Source organism: Peromyscus leucopus, chromosome 9 (assembly GCF_004664715.2).
Source record: "Peromyscus leucopus breed LL Stock chromosome 9, UCI_PerLeu_2.1, whole genome shotgun sequence".
NCBI classification, from domain to species: domain Eukaryota; kingdom Metazoa; phylum Chordata; class Mammalia; order Rodentia; family Cricetidae; genus Peromyscus; species Peromyscus leucopus.
Window position 1 is genome coordinate 24,041,255 of NC_051070.1, and position 15,218 is coordinate 24,056,472.

General features: G+C 39.2%; 1 protein-coding gene and 1 non-coding gene across 5 annotated transcripts in view; both read left to right on the forward strand.

Annotated features, from left to right (window-relative positions):
* Klf12 (Kruppel like factor 12) overlaps positions 1–15,218 on the forward strand; it is a 444,681-nt gene that overhangs the window by 36,280 nt on the left and 393,183 nt on the right. The window lies entirely within an intron of this gene.
* LOC114698479 lies at positions 7,884–7,991 on the forward strand. Its single transcript, XR_003735357.1, has one exon. It is a non-coding gene; the product is annotated as a U6 spliceosomal RNA (small nuclear RNA).

The following is a 15,218-nucleotide window of genomic DNA, read 5'->3' on the forward strand; positions in this document are numbered from 1 at the left end:
GAAAAAAGCCTTAGTGATCTGCTCAAATGGCACAACCATTTAATTAATTTAAAAAAAAAAGAAGTTTTGGATTGCTTTTTAACAGCTGGATGAAATTATACCATGTCCCGTAGTCTTGACATAAAAACTGTGAAATAATTTTTCGAATCTCTTACTGAGAAGTAATTTTAAACTGATAAGAAATTAATTGCAAGAGTGCCTCAGTCATTAGCATTTCAGCGTGTTTGTGCTGTCCCATTGCCTCCTGTTTTACTGTGACTTTCATTGGAACCTCGATGAGCAACCTTTAGACATTACGTCAGTCTTCCCTGAGTGTGTCAGTGGGTCTTTGCTCAAAGAAGAGCAACACAGGATTCCAATCCGAGTCCAACCATTCGGCTGACAGGCCCTGAGATACTATCAACTGTCTTCATGAATGTGTCTAGGTGTAAGACTAGCTGAAAGGAATGCCTGGAGAGTCGAGGATTCTGCATGTATGTCTCGCAGTTCCACGAGATGTTAATAGTCTTGGTTGGGGAGTAACAGGTTGTGTTTGTCAGTTGAAAGATTTTGTATTGTAAAGGCTTCATAAACTTAGGGGAATCGATAGCAGGACAAAGTGAGTTTTAAAATTATTGAAACATTTCCTTTGGTGGTATAGTTACTGATAAATAACCCCTAACTCATGCTGAGAGCCATAATTAAACTCACGAGTCAAAAAAGAAAAAACATTAAACTGGTGGAGGGATTGTCGGGAAGGACAACTTCAGGGGTGCCAGGAAGGAGAGAAAGTGGTGGAGGTGGAGGTGAAAATAACCAAAAATTTAGAATATACATGTATGAAAAAATCAAAAATAAGGAAATAAACTTAAAAAAACTGAAACAATAAGTACGCACTAAGTCCATTAGCAAAAATGTGTCATAAACACTGCCCTAATATTCATATAAATAATATAGTACAAAAACATGAACTTTTTAAAAAGACCTATGGCATCTAGCATAGCAAACTTTAAGACTCAAAATGCATTAAGTGTTGTATGTGAACATGTTTACCTGTTTGCTTAGAATTATTTCCATTTAATATGTGATTGCTGTGTAATTATTTAATACAGCATAAACTAGCTACCCAAATACTTTCTAACACCTGCTAAGTGGATTGTGAAGAGTCTATGTGAAAAGTCTACTTGAAAGTGTGGTGGCACACGCCTTTAATCCCAGCACTTGGGAGGCAGAGGCAGGAGGATCTCTGTGAGTTCGAGGCCAGCCTGGTCTACAGAGTAAGTTCCAGGAAAGGCGCCACAGCTACACAGAGAAACCCTGTCTCAAACCCCCAACTCAAACAAACAAACAAAAAAACTTGAAAGCAAAGGCGACTAGTGTCTTCTTTTATAGAGAACACTTCTTTCTTGGAGTGTTGGCCAAATATCTGAGAAGTACATTCTTGCCCTGGATTAAAATAGACGCATGAGATTTGGTGAAGCCATTTATTAATTCATATGCAGATCTCTAGGGCATTAGAAAAAAAGACTCATGGAAATTTGAGGGTGGTTTAGACTTTTTTTTCTTTTATGAAAGAGTGTGATCTTGGACACACTTGGAATGAGTAACTTGGACAAGGTCTTCAAGCTTGGATCTAGTAGCTATGGAACCTGGCTAGAAGTTGAATTCTCACTCTAAGTGCAGACCCAGCATCTTAGTGCTCTGGCTTTAGTGATCTTGATGACCCCTATTATTGCTGTTATTCTAATTGGTCTAGCAGGTTACAGCACAAGATTGTTCCCTGAAGCAGTAGTGCTGCTTGATAATTGTGTGGACCTTTCTCAGTCTTTAATAAAAACATACACTGTCCCCCTCCCCATAATTTATGATTCTGAGATTTGAGTTCAACACTAATGCATGATAAATAGCAACCCAATTATCTTCAGTATTCTGGCTGCAATGCTGATTCCTGGCATCAATATTTCTGTTTTGTTTTGTTTTGTTGGAAGCAGTGAAAGCTATGGAAGCGTCCCCTTAGAGTAATGATGGCTTCCATGCCTCAGTGTCTACCTGGTGGTAGAAGCTACCTGGAGTCTGTAAGAAAACATTTCTCTGCTTGGTTGTTGTCAGTTTTTTGTTGTTGTTTTCTTTTTTTTTTTTTAACTCTCCTTTTTAAAAAAAAATTTATGTGTTATTTGGAAAGAGTAGCAAGTTGAATTCTTACTATCTGTGTGCCAGGACATTAGATGTACCTGTAAGTCAAAAGAAACTCCATTTGCTGAGTTGAAGATCTGTAGTATGAAAACTAATGAGTTGCTGCTTAAAAAAATAAAACAAAACTGCTGTGCAATAGAAGACTTTAAATCATAAAAGTGCATAAATAGGTGTATGAGGTTTTTATATTTTAAAGCATACCGTGGAGTTTTATATGTTTGGGAAAATACTTGAACTTTAAAATGTGCTAAAAATTTATGGGAAGATGACTCAGTCAGTGAAGCATCTGGTGCACAAATATGGGGACCTGAGCTCAGATGCCCATTGTTCATGTAAAAGCTAGGTATAGTAGCATGCTTATAATGTAGTGCTGGGGATGCTGAGGCAGGAAGATCCATCAGCTCATTGGCCAATCAGCACAGCTGAATTGATGAGTTCCAGGTTCAGTGTCTCAAAATATAAGGTCAAGAGTGACCAAGGAAGACGCTCATGTCAATTTTGATGTCCATGCATACACATAAGTACACACATCTATCCATGCATGTGCATACACACACATACTCCTATGAAGAGAGAATATATATATATATATATATATATATATATATATATATATATAGAGAGAGAGAGAGAGAGAGAGAGAGAGACAGAGACAGAGACAGAGACAGAGAGACAAAGACAGAGAGACAGAGAGATACAGAGACAGAGAGATGGGATATAGTGTCTGGATTAGGCCAATTGGCAAATCTCAGCAGCTCATGTTTGACATCTTCATACCATGTGGTCCTTGACTCAGGTACTCTACAGCTTGCAATGGTTTGATAATAATGGATTATAAAAGAGTGGATGCTTTGTAAACAAGCTCTGTGCACACACGTTACTCAAACGTGCTGTGAGTAGTGACTCCGTAGTCCTTCTGTACTTGGCACTGCTGGAAGCTCAGCACTCTTCGGGCAGCGTCTCAGCACAGGTGAAGTACCCGAGACTGTCCCCTCTCAGTGTCCAACAGTCACATGCAGAGTTTATGGAAGGGACACTACTGAGCTTTTGAGAATACCATTTCTCCATGCAAACCCTTGCAGACGACTACTCAAAATAAAAACTTACTTACTTTATACTCATCAAAAGCTCATTAAAATCTACCAAGGCAGTTTTCCCATCTTTGAGCATAGCTTTTTAGATTCTCTGTAGGGATAAAATTAGTTCTGAACTCAATATTTTGCATTCATTTGTGTTTATATTTCCACAATTTCCCCCAAGGCTGGCTATCAATCCCAAAAGCCTTGGACGCACGAGGCTCCAAAATATGAATTTTAAAAGTTGTGAGCTATGGTTCAGCGAGCTTAACTAACTCACCCAAGGGGAAAGATGTGGAATTTGAACGCAGAAATGTCTGAATAACAAATCTAAGTGTTGAACTCTTTTTACCTCAAAATGGCCATGCACTGTGTTGGCCACATAGGAAGCAGAGCATAGACCGCTCTCCACCTGGAGCCCTGTGCAGGTTTTTGATTTTGTTAATCTGTCACTGTTAGCACAAGAGGCAGCCAGAGGCATTGGCATTCTCTCTTCTTTCTTATTCTGTTGTGACTTTCAATGATACTAGAAGGTATTTTTTTTTTCTGCTAGTAAGCAGTGACCACCGCATGTGTGAGCCAAAGATGGAAAAGAAACTGGGAGCAGTTTCCTGCTTCAGGTGTTACCAACTTAGTTTCCTCGGAAACAGAAGTGAGATTTACAAATAGTGATTTTTAAAAGCTTCAAGGAAACTCTAAACCCTTGTTTCAGCCACTAAAATAATTTCTCTGAAGGGATCATGTTAAAAATTGGATCTTGAGTGAGTACCTTTTATTTAGAAGAATCATGCATAACAAGAGATTCTGCGAAGGTTGGATGCAGGATCATCATGACTGTAATCTTTCCTACGCATCTCCGACTTCTTCTCCCCTCCCTGCTTCCTTCTCATCTCCCATGCCCTTTTCCTCTTCTTCCTTGACCACCCCCCCATCTTCCTCATCCTCTGTATATTGCACTGAATAGACCTCAGGGCCTTGCACATTTCAGGTAAGCAACTGTATCACTGCATCCTAGCCCTTGTCTTTAGTTTTTTGCATTGGAGAAAGAGGTACCTTATTTTTTTATATATAGCTATGTTTAATGTAACTGTCTAGTCTATGATTTTGTGAGAACTGTGCCCAGTGCCAACAAAAGAATGGCAATAGCTTAGACTTTAGTAATGAACTTTTTTTTGTTCCTTCTATAGAGAACTTTTGGACTTGTTGGAACTTAATACCTTTCACAATCATCAATTTACACAGAAGCTGAGCTTTTGTAACTAGAAGAGGGAAAAGAAAACCTTCACAAATAGGCTCTGATCATCAGGCAGAAAATAATACAAGAGAAAAGTGTGGTGATATTTCATTTGTGCTGACATGTGATTTTATTTGCATGTTAATAAATGAAGTTTGCCTGGAGATCAGAGGTCATAGTGGAGCCATAAACAGAAGTCAGGTGGTGGCAGCGCACGCCCTAAATCTGATCACATGACAGGCAGAGTCTCTGTGTGGTCAAGGACACAGCCAAGTGTGGTGACACAAACCTTTAATCCCAGTACCAACCATAGAGACCTGGAGGTCTGTATAGGCAGGAAGTGACAAGGAAGTCATGTGGCTGGGCTTAGAGCCAATGAGAAAGCAGAACGGGAGGGCAATAAAAGTGCAGGTTAGATAGCAAGAAAGTTTCTCTGGGGAAGCAACAGTGAGGTGGTAAGCTAAGGCTAGTTGTGGCTATTTGCTGTTTCTGTGATCTCTTCTGCTATTATCCCTGTATTTGGCTCTGTTTTTCTTACTTAATAAGACTCTTTAGAAATTTGTCTACAGAAAAGTATTGTCTAGGATGTATATAAAAGCTGAATTTCATCACATCAAATCAGTGCATGACATAACAGAAGAGGTGGGGAATCTGATGGTGAGAAGATCCCACTGAGGTGTAAGAGTTCCCGGGCATGTGCTAGTGTGTGCAGCTGCATGCCTTTGACAGTATCAGAACAACACCCTCCTGAATACAGCCCAGCATTCCCAGGATCCTTCTGGAGTCAGATCTGAGGCTGGGGAGACATAGCTTCTCATAATACCCAGTGTCAAAAATGGCAGCTGCAGTGACTGGGAATAGTATAGCCCATGTAAGCAACTGGAAAGATGTAATGTGGCTTATCAACATTCCCCTTTAAAATTATACAGCACTGGAGATTTTCCCAGTAACAAAAATTCACTCATCTCAGATGACAGAGCGCTAAGATTCACTGGGTACAGATTTATTGTTGTAGACCTGCTGAAGTTTCTACCTTAGAGTCCCATGTGGGGTTTTAAATCATATCTCAAGAAAGACCTGGGTTTGTAAAGAAGGAAATGAACTGATATTTTGTTCTACTCAGAGACTTGAAGACTGTGAACTTTGCAGTTGAGAGGATATGTGACTAGAGTCCACAATGTGCAGATTTTGTCATCGAATCTGAGGAATCGCTACTGGAATTGAGTTTGTCTATGAGACTGGAAGCCAGTCTACAAAAGGGAGAGGAATGGCCAGCATGAGCAGAAGGCAGCAGGCTGCTTCTGGGAACGTTTGCCTTGGAAAATACCTAACTTTACAAGTGTGTTAGCAGTAAATGATGGGTCTAGAGTGTGTGCTTGTGGGAAACAAACACGGACTGAGAAATTCTTGTGTGTCAGACATTGTTTCTGGGGTTCTCTGCCCCGCCCTTTCCCTGTGTGGGGACAGCAGACAAATGGGTGCGTATTCTATGACTTGTATGGGGAACTGCAGAGTACCATGGAAGCCCATAATGCCGTCCATCTTTTCTTTTGTACACATGCACATGCAAGTTTTGAGATCACAGAGCATCATCTCCAGAAACCTCCAGATTTTAACATTTCTTTCTCCTTTTAGTAAAACTACTGTCCCCTGCTTTTTCACATTCCCAGAAATAACATTAAAGTACAACTAATTTGGATGCATGAATAAGGTTATAAACTTTTTATCCTGTCTCTCTCTCTATTTCTCTGTGTGTATATACATGCGAGAGATAGGTGTTTATGAGTATAAAGATAGGTGTATACAGTGCTTAAAATCACACTTTCAGAATCATTTAATTGATGCATATTAATTTAAATGTTTAAATGCATACTTGAATAACTTAATTACAATATCTTCTAGTTGTACTAGTGTGCCAAGCAAGTGCTGAGATCTTTGGGGAAAGCAGTCATTTTCTCGGAAGTGAGTGATTTTTTTAATTGTTCTATAAGTAACAGGTTAAAATCAGAATGGCTGGTTGATATTTAAATCAATACAGTGTTCACTCAATTTATATTAGTTTGTTATATTGACTGTGGTCTTATGCATGTTCTCTTCATATGTGTACACACACATACAAATATACAATGCATACTTATCGAATTTTCGGCCAGTTCTTAACTCTACTTATGTTTTTTATATATTCCTTAAACCCTAGAATCAGCACTGAAATATTTTTATAGTTTAATATAAACTAATTATTTCAGGCTTTTCACAAATCATAACTATTGTGGTTGCTTATAATTTATAACATTTTTTAAAATCAACTAGAACCCTACTGTTGGCCTATCCATGAATTTGACATTTTATTTCTTTATATTTTATTTTGAGTAGTATGCTCAGACTGTCAGATTCATAGAACTAGGGTTCTAAAATATTGGAGCTTGGAAAAAAAAAAACACTTGTGCATAATCTTCTGGATGAAGCTTTGAGATGTATTCACCACATAGGGACAATATGGTTTTCCGTTCTTCAAAAGTAGCCAGTTCAGTACTGCTGCCTCTAAGATTATTTTTCTGCTCCATTTACCCACTAATATTTTGTTTCCATTCATGTGTTGATAGATATTTGGATTGTTTCCATCTTTTGTGAATTGTGAATTATGCAGCTGTGAATGTGTATATACAAGTTTTGTGTGAACACCTCTTTTCAATTATTTTGGGTCTATATTGAGCAATAAAATTGCTGCGTCGTGTGATAAATCTATGTTTGTGTTCTTAAGAGGCTGTCATTCTGATTTCCAGATAGGTTCTGCTATTTTCATGTCCAGCAGCAGTTAGTGGAAGGTTCTAGTTTTTCCACTTTCTTGTCAATGCTTGTTTCATTTTTACCCACTTCTTTTTCTATTATAGCCATCCTAGTGGTTGTAGGTGACACCCCACTGGTTTTGATATGCATTTCCCTGGTGACCAGTTATGTTGATTCTTTTTTCATGTGCTTGTTACCTATTTGTGTATCTTCCAGGGATAAGTTTCTGTATAAGTCCTTGCTTCTTATCGGGTTGTTTGCCTTTTGTTTCTGAGTTTAAGAAGTTCTTTATATATTTTCAGTACTAAGCCCTATCAGAGATTTTTATTCTGTAGGTCACTTGATGATATGGTATCCTTTGCAGAAGTTAATATTGATGAAATCTAATTCATCTTTATTTCTATAAGCCTGATTTGTTTTAGAGTAGTTTCTAATCACTGGAAAGTAATGGGAAATATGCAGAGAGTGTTTGTATTCCCTGTCCACATTTATGCATAGTCTTTCTTGTCAGTATCCTCCACCAGAACTGTACAGTTGCTGCAGTATTGGCACATCCTTATCACACAAAGTAAATATGAGAGTCTTGGCATTGTGCTTCTCAAGACTTTGGACAAGTGCTCGCTTCGGCAGCACATATACTAAAAATTGGAACAATACAGAGAAGATTAGCATGGCCCCTGCGCAAGGATGACATGCAAATTCATGAAGCGTTCCATATTTTTGACGCTTGGCTCAATCTGGGAGGAGGGGACTGGACCTGCCTGGACTGAGTCTATCAGGTTGATCACAGTCCTCGGGGGAGACCTTGATCTGGAGGAGGTGGGAATGGGGGGTGCCCTGGGGGGAAGGGGAGGGGGGCAGGAAGGGAGAGAACAAGGGAATCTGTGGATATTATGTAGAACTGAATACTATTGTAAAATAAAAAATAAAATAAAATATAAAAAAAAAGACTTTGGACAAATTTATAGTGAGAGGCATCTACTGTTAGTATCATACAGAACCTTTTCAGTGCCTCAAGAAGACTTTGCATTCTGTCTGCCTATTTCTTTCTTCTCTTCCTCAGCATTTTGGGAGCCATTTATCTATTTATATCTGCATTCATCATTGCCAGAGTTTGGAAACAACCCAAGCCTCCTGTGTTATATGAATGCATAAGTAAACTTTGATAGATAATGATGTGTCAGTGCAAAAAAGTGGCTGTCAACCTGACGAGACATGGAGGAAACTTGCATCCATATTATTCGGTGGAAATGGACCGTTCTGCAAAGGCAGTTATGACTCACTGTGTGATCATCTCCAAAGACAACATTGCAGACACAGTGGAACTATCACGTCATGCTTTTTTTATTGTTAGCTGTGGATTGGATGTCAGACTTTAAAACCATTGCCAGATCTGAGGTCATGAAAATATATTCCCTATATTTTTGGCTAAGAATTTTGTCTTAGTTTTTACACTTAGGCCTTTGATCTATTTTGATAGAATCTGTATAAACAGTTCAGGATAAGCACCTGTAATCACACTTTTGCATATGAATATCCATCTTCCCCATCACCATTGATTAAAAAGACTGCTCTTGGGTTGTGGGTGCAGCATGGAGGCCCTGGATTCAATCTTCAACACTAAAACATGAGATGAGGCTAAAGGAATCCCAAACTATTCTTTTTCTGTTTGATGAGCTTGACACTTGTTCAGAAATCTGTTGACTGTCAACACTTGATACTACTTCTAGACTTTTATTTAGGGTCCACTTCCATTTATCTTCCGGCATGCTCTTATTTGCCTGTTCTTTCTTGTAAGTTCTTTATTTTTTGTTTGTTTTTAAGATAGGGTCTTATATCTCATACTGGCCTGACTTTCCATATCAGGCAGGTCTTGAACTCATCATCTTCCTGCTTGCTGTCTGGGCTGCACCACTACACTGATCACTTACAAAGTTTGAAACTAGTTCATTTGAGCCTTCTTTAGTTCTTATTTTTGAAGATAGTTTTGGCTTTTCTGGGCCCCCCACAGCTTCATATGAATTTGAGGATCAGCTCCTCTCCTCTCTCTTACCCCGCCTCCTTTCCTCTGTCTCTACATCTACCTAGGAGCTGGTACCACAAGCAACCACCTCTCCAGTGTGCATTTCTAAAGAGAAATCAACTGGGATTTTGGTACAAGTGCATTGAATCTGTAGTCAGTTTAGGGGGAATATTGACATGTTTATAGTATTAAATATTATTAATACTCAAATAAATTAAGTATTAATTAATGCATTAAGTATTAATTATAGTATTAATCCAACCATCTACTTTTTTTTTCACTTACACAAATCTTAGTTTCTTTGAATGATATTTTATAGTTGCCAGGGAACAGAATTTGTAGTTTCTTTGATGTATTTTTACCTATTTGTTTTTGAGGCTATTGTAAATAGTTATTTTCTTAATTTTGTTTTGGGGCACTCATTGTAGGTATATGAAAATATAGTTTCCTTTTGTATATTGATCTTGTATTCAGAAACCTTGCCAAATGCACCTATCAGATGGAACTGAAATGTCTGCTTGATTCCTCAATATTTTTGTTTACAGGACCATATCATCAACAGTAGTTTTATTTTTCCTGTCCAATCCAATGACCGATGACCTCGATAGAGTCTCCAGTAAACTGATAAACTGAATGATAGAAACAGATGTCCCTTTGTTTTCCCTATTCCCAGAGGAGAAGAGAGCATGTAGTCTTTTGTCATTCATTTTGATGGTAGGTGTGTTCGTAGATTTTTTAAATCCTGTTGAAATTTTTCCTTCCCATTCTTATGTGAAGAGAATAGTTTTATCAAGAGAGATTTGAATCTTGTCAAATGTTTTTACTGGCTCTATTGATATGGAAAGGTGTTAACTGATTATTTTTCAGATGTTAAATCAACCTTGCATTGTTAGGATAAATCTCACCTGATCATAGTATACAATTATGATCTTTGTATGCTGCTGGACTTAGTGTATAAGTCAGTTTGTTTATGATTTTAGAATATTTTTCTATCCACATTCATAAGAGAAATGGTTTTCTTGTGATGTATTTGCCTGATTTTGCCTCTTGGGAAAAAGGAAGTTGGCCTGTGAGCATGTCTATGGGGCATTTTATTGATTGCTAATTGATGCAGGAGGGCTCAGTACATGGCGGGCTGGGGTGGGGGCAGGGGTGGAGGTGGGGCAGGGGCCACAGTGCCACCTTTGGGCTAGAGGTGTGCCTGGAATGTATAAGAATAGTAAATGAATGTGAGCCTAGGAACAAGCCAGTAAGCAGCACTCTTCAATGGTCTGTGCTTCAATTCCTGCCTCTAGGTTTCTTTCTTGGCTTCCCTCAATGATGGATTGTCACTTGGAAATAAGAGAAGAACTCACCCATTTTCTCTGCAAGTTGCTTTTGGTCAAGGTTGTAGCCTAGCAATAGAAAAGCAAGTGAGAACAACCATAATTTCCCATGAGTGATTTAACATTTCAGTATGTTCTTGTACTCATGATCCATTCTTGTTAACCTCAAATCTCTATAAAACAAGAGTCATAGAATTAACATTGCCATCTTCACTTGCCAGAAATTAAATCTGGGTATTGAAAAACCTCTTGTAGATCTGTCTAGTGGCAGAAAATATCTTTCATCTTTAAAAAGGCAGCCCTGTGCTCTTTTATAAATCAGTACATATTTGTACATTGAAGTGCCATCTGAGCCCATATGGTTTCCAAATGATTCTTTTTCTCCTTTGTTGGAAGAAGGCAGTCACCAGTCACTAACTTTTTTTTTTTTTTTAAAAAAATGTAGTTGTTTCTATGGCTTATTAAATGTCTTCAAGAATGGTCTTTATCATTAGCATGCTTGCTAAGTAGTAAGAATTGGATGATATTTGGGCTCAGCTCAACGTGTACCTTTCATAGAATTTTATCCGACACTTATCTCATAGGAGACCAATGATGCTGAGAGAGTACAGGGCCATGCTTTTGTTCTGTGGTCTGTTGAGTACCATTCCTTCCTCCAATCACTTACCCATGTCAAACTTCTGGGAATAAGAGACTATAGTAAAATTTACCCTAAGCCATGCCCCTCCTGAGCACTGTCTTCTCTAAGCATGCACTTGAGTGCCCTCACACATGGCTCCATCTTTTTCTGCTCATCGACTATTTGCACATCGTTTGGGCTTTATTGATAGCCCACTTCTAGTTATCTTTCCAAAACACACCAAAGCATACTAGTTCATCATGTATTAGTGTCTTAGTCTTTGGGAATACTCTCATTTGATACCACAGCTGAAGAACTTGTTACTTTCTCTACTTTACAATTTACCACCAGCACGCCAGAGTTTCAGGAACTTGGATGTGTCTTTAAGAAACACCTGGTTAGAAGGTGGCACAAGTCATCTGTCCTGAAGTATTGAAAACTCCTTGGGTATCGAGAGCACACCTCAGTCTGTGTTACCTCAGTATCAGGCACATAATTCACCATATAATTGGAGCCCGGATATTATGTTGAACAGATGTTTAGTCTTTGGTGCATAGTATGCAGCTAAAGCCACCTCTGGTATCATGAATCTGCCTAAGCAGAAGACACTGTGCTTTGGCAGTCTACCTCAGGCTCATTGGGCCTGGTGGGCATCGGCTACTTTCACGGGTAAGAGAAGATCGTCTACTTTAAAACCATTCTCCTCTCTAGTTCTTACCTATACCTCTGACCCAAGTTGACTCAGTCACATGCTTTTAGTGGTGGCTGAGGTTCTCATCCATGTGCTTCTGATGCTCTTCTGATGTATGTAGCTCTTGAAGCTTCTCCAAAACTACCTCCTTAGGTTTTTGCTGTCTTTCCTCTGTACAGCAGGATGCATTGTCAGAATTAACTCTGGGATTCTTCACAGTCCTGTTACAATGTCCCTTTATCCTTGGTGACATAGAATTAAAAGATTCTAGACAATACATGTTTAGAAGGTGCAGAGGAAAGGCCAAGACTTAGAAGAAAAATGCTAGCTGGTGCTCAAGAGCCTCCTTCAAAGAGAAAATGTTAGTGATTGGGGAAGAATCTTTCAAATGAAAATTGTTTTCCAAGATGTTAAGCCACTATTTTATATTTACATGAAACATTTAAAAGTATACTTTCATAATAGTCTGTATAATTATATATAAAGATATAAAACAGCCTAAAAGTAATATTTTAATAATTTCCTACTTTTTTTTTTTAACTTTTTGGAGATAATCATATGCTTAAGTTAAGGGTTAAGAAATTTCTAATCCAATAATTACACTTTTGCTCAGAAGGCACATTGTGTTATAGATTTCTCAGTGTTATGCTGACAATATACACCAGAAATGCTTAAAATGTGTGTTAAAATGCAGAACCCTGGTCCTAATCCCAGAGAACTAAGTCAGAATCGCTGAAGATCGTGCCAGGGTTTGGCACTTTATCAAGTTCTTCTTTGACTTTTGGCAGACTTCAGTGTCAGAAATGCACCGGCCATCGGCGAGTGGCTCAGCCCCGGCGCTCGGAAGGTCTGGGCTGCGTTCCTGTTGTCACTTTAAGGACATTTCTCAGGCCTCTGCGAAGATGTTTATGTCTGGAAATGGGAAGGATGCTAACAGTAACAGTATCATGGAGGTGTGGGAATTCAGGGAGTGGCTGCTCTGTGAGCCAGTTAGGGTCATGTGGTGTGTAGCAAGGGCTTATGGGCCGACAGCAGCAGGGCACTGTGGCAGTCTTGTGGTACTAGTGAAGTCCTTGCCATGCTGGATCTGCCATGGGACTTAACTGGGCAAGAAATTCTAGGCTGTGTTTTGTTGCTTGTTAGTGTTTGTTTGGTGTGTGTGTGTGTGTGTGTGTGTGTGTGTGTGTGTGTGTGTGTGTGTGTATGGTGTTTGCATACCTACACATGCTCATGCCCATCTGTGGCTGTGGAGGCCGGAGGAGGACAGTTGGTGTCCTGCCCTGTCACTCTGTCTTATTCCCTTGAGACAGGTCTTTTCCCTGAAACTCCAGCTCACTGCATGTTTCTAACTAGTCTGGCTGGCCAGCAAGCCCCAGGGGTCCCCTTTTCTCTGTCATCCGCAGCACTGGGGTTACAGGTGCAAGGGAGCCATGCCTCACCTTTGACATGGGTGCTAGGGATGCAGACTCAGCTTTATGCTAGCATAGCAAGCATCTTACCATCAAGCCATCTTCCCATCTCTGGACTGTGCATCTTATGTTTAGCTCCAAATATTATTTTATGCAACCCTTGGGAAAAATCATGAGGTAACTCCAGGTATATAGAATTCTTTAGTAAAGTGCTTTGAAAGAACTAGCAGATAGATCGTTAATCTCTGTTGCCCCACCCCCACCTCCAGGTTTGTCTCTGTCTCTCTTTCTATTGTTTAGTTTATCATCATCATCAATTATTATTATTATTATTGTTTTACCATCCTTGGTGTTTGGATCTTTGGCTTCTAGCTTTACTTTTCGCCCGTCTTAATGGTTTAATGGTCATGGTATCTAAGTATAGTCTATTACTTTGGGCTAATAACTACCGCACTGTTTAACATTACTCTAAAAAAAAAAAAAAAAAAAGAAGAAGAAGACTTGTAAGGGACAATACTGCAAAGACTTGATAGCCCTTTGGTGAATGTTTTATTAGCACATAAACTCTCCAATAAGAGAACACAGTTCCCATGCCCTGTTTGTCTGGACCTTTGTATTACTGGCTCAGAGAGTTTATTGTTTGATAGAGAAGATAAAATTCCCCTGATATTTCCTACTTAGTCTAAGTTTGGACTACACCTACAGTATTTTTGGAGGCTTTATTGTTTCCTCGACTATTTAAATACTGTTCTAAAGCTTACATGGAGCACTGTTATCCTATCTAAGAATAATGTGTGTAGCAGAGCAGCAGATTGTATTTCATTACCATCTTTATAACTAGGCACAGACCAGTGTTCCCACAAGCCATTCGGTAAGTTCTAGTGACTTCAGTCTTGGTATATGTTTAGTGGTGACTTTTCACCATCTGTTTCAAAAATTGATGGGAAGACCTGGACTTTGAAAAGGATTATTGTTGAGACAGAATCTCATGTAGCCAAAGTTGGTCTTAAACTCTGAACTCAGTGTTTAGCCAAAGATGATCTTCCAGTCCTGCTGCCTCCCCTTTCTAGTTAGGGTATAGGTATCTGCTCCATTTTCCATGGTATTAGTGAGTGAACCCAGGGCTTGGTGCATGCCAGGCAAACACCAAATCAGTTGATCACCACCCCAAGCCCAACCTTAAAGTTTAATAGAAGATTTTCCTCCTTTCTTTTTAAAATATATTTATTTATTCTATGTGTAGGGGTGTTTTGCTGCATGTATGTCTGTGCAGCATGTGCGTGCACTGCCTGCAGAATACAGAAGAGAGCATTAGATCCTCTAGATCGGGAGTTGCAGATGGTTGTGACCTGCCAGGTGGGTACTGGGAATTGACCAGGGTCCTTTGAAAGAAAAATGAATGCTCTTAGCCACTGAACCAACCATCTCTCCTGTCCTTAATGGGGAATTTTCTAAAGCCTAAGGTGGCTAAGTAGCCGTTAAGAACAGCAGTCAGTGGGAGAGCTCATCACTGAACAGAACAGAGTGATTGAGTCCACTTAGCTCTGTGATAGAATGAGGACTTGGAATGTTATATATCGAGACTAACGTAGAGTTAAGAAAGTACATTCCTTTTAAAGGAAGTGAAGATCTGATGCTCTTATTTCATTTTCCTTTTATAATTTATCAGAAAGTGTCTAATATTTTCTCATGTCCTTTGACTGCCAATGTGACGTATCCTAGGGTCATCTGAGGAAGGGTCACAATCGAGTGATTTCTCAGACTAGACTGGCCTGTTGGAATGTCTGTGGGGAATTGTTCTGATTGTCTATTGATGTAGAAGTAAGTGGCCCACTGTGGGTGGTATCATTCCTTGGGCAGGTAGGTGCCTGTGGACTACAGA